This window comes from Chiloscyllium plagiosum, chromosome 24 (assembly GCF_004010195.1).
Source record: "Chiloscyllium plagiosum isolate BGI_BamShark_2017 chromosome 24, ASM401019v2, whole genome shotgun sequence".
Lineage (NCBI taxonomy): Eukaryota > Metazoa > Chordata > Chondrichthyes > Orectolobiformes > Hemiscylliidae > Chiloscyllium > Chiloscyllium plagiosum.
This window is the reverse complement of record NC_057733.1, coordinates 1519373-1525968: the sequence shown is the minus strand read 5'-3', so window position 1 is coordinate 1525968 and position 6596 is coordinate 1519373. Positions and strand designations below refer to the sequence as shown.

Below are 6596 nucleotides of genomic sequence, written 5' to 3'. Positions count from 1 at the left end.
ATTGGGGGCGGAGGGGGGAGAGGGGGTTGGGTGTGGAGGGGGGGACAGGCGCAGGGAGCGGTGGCGAGATGTAGGGAACGGAGATGGTGGAGAAATGAGTAGTTGGGGTGGTCAGGAATGGAGATAGGTGAGGAGGGAAGTGGGTGACCTTTAGACACTGTCTCGTCCACTAAACATGAAGCCCGTGCGATCTGTACAGGCAGGAAACTATTGAAAAATAAGATTGTTGAGGAAAGCGATGCCAGAGGAGGTATTCATAGATTTATAAATCTCAGCACCAAGGGTTACTGGCTCTGAGTGGCTATGCGAAGTCACCAAGTTTGCTTATTTTACCCTTTTTGCTCTTTGCCTATTACCATTTACATTTTTATATTGTGTGTTTGGTTGCATTCTGATCGATGATACATCTTACATTTGATTCTTTCACAGGATGGAGTGTCATGAGCTTTGAAAAATTTAGATTTTTCAAAGGGCATATAAATGAGGTTACTACACGAGCTCATGATGTTAGGGTGGGGGTAACACATTAGTATGGGTAGAGAAGTGTCTCGCTAACAGTATGGACAAAGGTCATTTTTATGTGTATTGTACATAATTTCATTGATTGTACATAAGTTGGGGAGGCAAGGTGTGTGGAGGACATAGTAGGAGTCCGCAAAGGGATTTAGGAAGATTAAGTGCATGGAAGTAAGTTAGCCTATGGAATATAGTATGGGAAAATATGCAGTGACACTTAGGGAAGAATAGAAAAGCAAAATTGTTTAAATGGAGGGATATTCTTACATGAATGAATTGTCTTATGAGGACATTTTGAAAAGTTCAGAAGGAAGTTACATGATTCTGAATTGACTAGGCAGGATAAATCTTGACAGGATAATTCCCTTTAAATTGTAGGGAATCCACAACTAGGGGGCAGTTTTATGAATAAGGTGTCTTTTTATCAGAGATAGAGGAATTTCTTCACCTTTGGAATTCTGTTTGTTCATGGATGCCAATTGAATATATTCATATCTGAGGAAAGTTTACAAGAGAATCCAGGGTTGTGGAGTACAAGCAACAAATTATAGACTGATGGTACAGGCTTGATGGGCCAAATGGCTTAATCCTGTTTATGATGCTACTTCAGGCTGTGTGAAGGCCATGTAATGCATTGGAATGTTCGTGTTTTAAACTTGAATGGGGCAGGGCAGGATTTCCAAAGCCACTGACTGGATGTTTGGAAGGCCCATTGTTACATGTGTCCAAGAATCAGGCATTTCTTGTGCAGTTACAGATAACAAAACCTCCTTCATGTGCAAATGCTTTCCCAAAGGATCTTGATCGAATGGGTCAATGGCTGAAAAATGGCAGGTGAAGTTCAATCTGGATCAATAAGAGGTATTGCAGTTTGGTACAATAAATAAGGGTAGGGCTTATACAGTTAATGTTAGAGCTTAGGATAGTGAATAGAAAAGAGGTACCTTGGGGTGCACATACATACTTTTTTGAAGTTTAAAGGGGGGTTAAAAAGGAGTTTGGTATGCTAGCCTTCATTACTCACGTCTTTGAGTATAGGAGTTGGAAAGCCATGTTGAGGTTGTACAATTCATTGGTGAGTCATTTTCTATGTCCAGATCTGGTCACCCACTTATAGGAAGGAAATTATTAAGCTGGAGAGGTTTCAGAACATAGTTACCATGATGTTGCTGAGTATGGAAAATTAAAGTTAGGCTGGGACATTTTTCACTAAAGTGTAAGAAGTTGAGAGGCGAGTTGATAGAAGTTTATAAAAATAATGAGAGGTATAGGTAGAGTTAATGGTAGTTGTGTTTTTCCTTAGGATGGGGTATTTCAAGTCTGGGGGCACATTTTTAAGGTGAGACAAGAGAGATTTTAAAAAGACATGAGGGGCAACCTTTTTTAGAATAAATTCCTGAGGAAGTGATGGATGCGGGTATAATTACAACATTTAAAAGACGCTTGGATAAATACTTAATTAGGAAAGGTTTTGGGGGACATGGGCCAGGAGCAGGCAGATGGGGCTAGCTTAGTTTGGAATTATGTTTTGAAAGATTTGCTTCCATGGTGTTTGACTGTGACTATAACTGTACATGCTGGAAATCAGCAACAAAAATGTAATTTGCTGGAAACTCTCAACAGGTTTACTTAGATTACTTAGTATGGAAACAGGCCTTCGGTGCAATAAGTCCACGCCAAAGCGCAACCCACCCAGACCCATTCCCTTACATTTACCCCTTCACCTAACACTACGGGCAATTTAGCATGGTCAGTTCACCTAACCGGCACGTTTTTGGACAGTGGGAGGAAACCGCAGCACCCGGAGGAAACCAACGCAGACATAGGGAGAATGTGTAAACTCCACACAGTCAGTCACCTGAGGTGGGAAATAAAGCCGGGTGATTCTGTCAACAACTGTGCAGATAAATCAGAGTTAAAATTCCAGGTTTCGGAGCTAAGCTTTGTCATGGTCTACAGGAGGAATGGAATTGTGACTCCCTGTACCATCTTCCTGTGGGGAAATGTTCCTGTTTGTTCGCCACCTCTGAATAGCCAACTCCTGCACCTATTTTCAGGTAACTGTGGGAGTCAGTGGCCAGCTTATCCTCCGAAATGGAAAGAGATGTTGAGCAAGGGGAGGAGTCAGAGATGGACCAGGTGAAAATGCGGCCAGGGTGGAAAGTAGATTCAAATTGATCATTTTATTCCAGTTCAGAGTAAGACAGCAATGCAGAATTGATATTGATTTATCAGAGAAAGAGTTGGGGGGAGGTGCCCCAAGTAGTATTGGAACAATTCGTGGGCGGCACGGTGGCACAGTGGTTAGCACTGCTGCCTCACAGCGCCAGTGACTTGATAGAGGTGTATAAGATGATACGAAACAACTCCTCCGACTTTCGTATCATCCGCCTCAGGCGACTGAATGTGTGGAGTTTGCACATTCTCCCCGTGTCTGCGTGGGTTTCCTCCGGGTGCTCCGGTTTCCTCCCACAGTCACAAAGATGTGCAGGGCCAGGTGATTTGGCCATGCTAAATTGCCCGTAGTGTTAGGTTAAAGGGGTAAATGTAGGAGTATGGGTGGGTTGCGCTTCGGCGGGTCGGTGTGGACTTGTTGGGCCGCAGGGCCTGTTTCCACACTGTAAGTAATCTAATCTAATCTAAAAGGAATAATCCACATACCCACAAAGAGACAGGCATAACTGGGGCCCCATGTGGGTACCCATGGCCACAGCTCTGATGTAAAATAGGGGAAGCAATGGCCTTGTCGTATTATTGCTGAGAGATGTTAAGGGGTTAATTTGCTCTGACCTGTAAGAAATTGGATGCCCGGGGGGTAGGATGGTATGTTTCTCTATCTTGCTGGTACGATATGAAAGAATTTACATTATCATTTCCTATTATTCAGAGTTAAAGGATTTACATGATCATCCATTCAGAATCAACAAGAACATCACAATTAAAACTCTGACCATATCCTGTAGTTAAAAAAATGATTTACAACAGATCTTGCCATTAAGGAATGATTTACATTGCATTGTTTCTGGCGATGATCAGTTCACTGCATTGTATCTTGGATGGCTTGTGGCTGGGAGTTGTCTTGTGAGCATTACTGACTGTGATGTAAAGATCTTGTTTAAAGGAAGGACTGTTCCTTTGTTCAGAGAGCCTTGCTTGACACGCTTCACAAGCATTGCGAAGAATGTTAAATGATCTTCTGCCGTTGCATCATGTGTGTAAGAATCTCAAGCAAAAGAACCGAATAGCTGGACTGTTCACCCAAAGACCCGGGTAATGTTCTTGGGATCCACGTTCAAATTCTGCCGTGGCAGATGGTGAAATTTGAATTCATTAAATATAGAGTCATAGGGATGTGCAGCTTGGAAACAGACCCTTCGGTCTACCAGATATCCTAACCCATTTGCCAGCACTTGGACCGTATCCCTCTAAACCTTACTATTCATATACTCATCCAGATGCCTTTTAAATGTTGTAGTTGTACCAGCCTCCATCTGGAATTAAAAGTCTAATAAATCCATTGTCAATCGTCAAGGAAACCCATCTGGTTCACTAATGCCCTTTTAAGGAAGGAAACTGATATTCTTACCTGGTGTGGCCTACATGTGACTCCAGACCCACAGCAATGTGGCTGACAATTAACTGCTCTCTGGGCAATTAAGGATGGGCAATAAATGCTAGCCTAGCCAGCAACTCCCTCATCCTGTGGATCGATGAATTAAAAAAAACTCAGTCCCTGTCAGATTCTTATATCTTTCAATGAACTTGCCTACCATTCTTCTAAACTTTCTGTTGACTGAAATCTGCACCGTGATTGCATCTTGCAACAAGGCACTGAACCTTGAAAGGATTGACGCAAATGATTGCGATAATGGCATAAATTTAAGAATTGGACAGCTGAAATATCTGCAGTACACAGATCTGTGTGTGTCAAACTGTATGTTGAGTTGAGGATGCTTGAGTTCTGATAGAGCTTTTCATTCATGCTTTGTCCCCTCTTCATTAATGCACTGTTGTGTACTTCAAGTATTTTGCTTTGTATAATGCAAGATTTGTTACAGACTTCTTTTTATGAGACTGTTATACTTCATTGAGCCTAAAAGACATGACAGAGCTATAGCTCTTTGTCGATGCCATTAGCTCTGGTACACTTCCCCTATTAAGTAGTTAAAGCAAATTAAATTGCTTTCTGGCAGTAAAAAGAGCTGCATGAGGTAAAATGGAGGTGGACATGGAATTCTCATGTGAGCCTTACTTATATTCATTCTGGCAGTGTTTGTAAATGTTCGATAGTCATTATGGTTGTATGAAATGACAGAGGAAAGCATTTACTGACTATGGTGTTACAGCTGGGAGCAAGTTTACTGAGTGTCTGCTTTTGCAATGTTGTGTTATTTTCTATAATCAGCCTCTGCTGATTTTCAGAAGAAAAGGAGCTTTACTCTCTAAGGAGGGTTATCCCTCAAAAGAGTTTGATTTCAAAGACTTAAATATGTCCTTGATTCAGGCTGTGATGAAGTCACACCTCTTTCAATCTTACTGGTCTTCAATCTCAATTATTTAAGAGCTTTGGGATAGGGACAGAGGGGTTAATCAGACTGTTCTTGCACTTCTGGTCCTGGCACGGTTAAACATATGGACTTTGAGTTGTTTTGAGTGAGGTGAAGTTGCAATAGTCTATCTGCTTTTGTCATCAGTTGCCCTTTCAACTTCAGGTACAGAATGATCCATAAGAGTTTTCCAGTATTCAGTTAGATTGCTCTGAGTAAGAGGAATGCAGCATAATCTTTACTTTGACTGTCTTTGTGTCATTAAGGCAGCATTTCACAAACCTTGTACCACTGATCCTGCTCTGACACTTCAAAATTGATGTGACCCCAGCGGCCAATAAAAATAAATCAGAAGTTTCGTAACTTTCAGGAATAGTACCACAGAGGTCAATTGTACACTAAACAGCCCTCCAGCCCATCAAGTGTGCTGATGAAAAGCAGCCACCTAACCATGCTGAGGCCATTTCCCAGCACTTGGCTCCGGGTCTGTATGCCTTGGTATAGCAAGTGAACAGCTAAATATTACTAAAATGTTTTGATGGTTTATGCCTCCACCTTGTATGAGTTCCAGATTCCCATCATTCACTGGTTGATCAAAAAAATCCTTGATTCTTACCATTTGCATACAATGTATATTAACATACGAGAGTTTGTATTTTGAAGCATTTTGTGAAAATGTTATCTTGCTGTTGGGATTAATGATGTGTGTGGACATGTATGTCGTAACATTGTAACACACTCAAAATCTAGCAGTATGGCTGAAACCGCAGAACCTACATCCAAACATGATATGCACAATTGTTTGATATCACAATGTAGACAGGGTGTTCAATTTAGCTTCACATAATTACAAGCTGGCAAAGGATGACATTATTTTCATTGTATCTAATGTGATCTCAGGATATTCAGTCTTATACAACCAGGATTCTGTCAGAAATTCTCCAAATTAGTTTTGGAAATATTGATGGAGTGAAGCCCAAGCCTTCAAGAAAACATTGAAATGGACTTTGGACCTAATTGAATTTCATCACATCTGTATCAGTAGGGGAAGATGTCAGCCTTCACGCTGATCTGTGACCATGTGAGTGTAACCCTGATATGGCTTTATTTGTCACAAAGAAGCTTGGAAGGTTGGTGTAAGTATTAGGACTTATGGAGTCAGAGTCCTGTAGCATGGAGGCAGGCATTTGGCTCAAACTGGTCCTTGCCGACTAAAATGTCCTCCCATTCAAAGTTTGGGAGAAGATTTGTAGCTTGGGTGCTTGTTGTTGTGGTTCTGTTCGCTGAGCATGGAATTTGTGTTGCAGACATTTCAACCCCTGTCTAGGTGACCTCCTCAGTGCTTGGGAGCCTCCTGTGAAGCGCTTCTGTGATGTTTCCTCCGGCATTTATAGTGATTTGTATCTGCCGCTTCCGGTTGTCAGTTCCAGCTGTCCGCTGCAGTGGCCGGTATATTGGGTCCAGGTCGATGTGCTTATTGATTGAATCTGCAGACAGCTGGAACTGACAACCGGAAGCGGCAGATACAAATCA

General features: G+C 41.9%; 1 protein-coding gene across 1 annotated transcript in view; it reads left to right on the top strand.

The window, feature by feature from the left end:
* LOC122561952 (growth factor receptor-bound protein 2) overlaps positions 1-6596 on the top strand; it is a 134249-nt gene that overhangs the window by 625 nt on the left and 127028 nt on the right. The gene's annotated exons all lie outside the window — the stretch shown is intronic.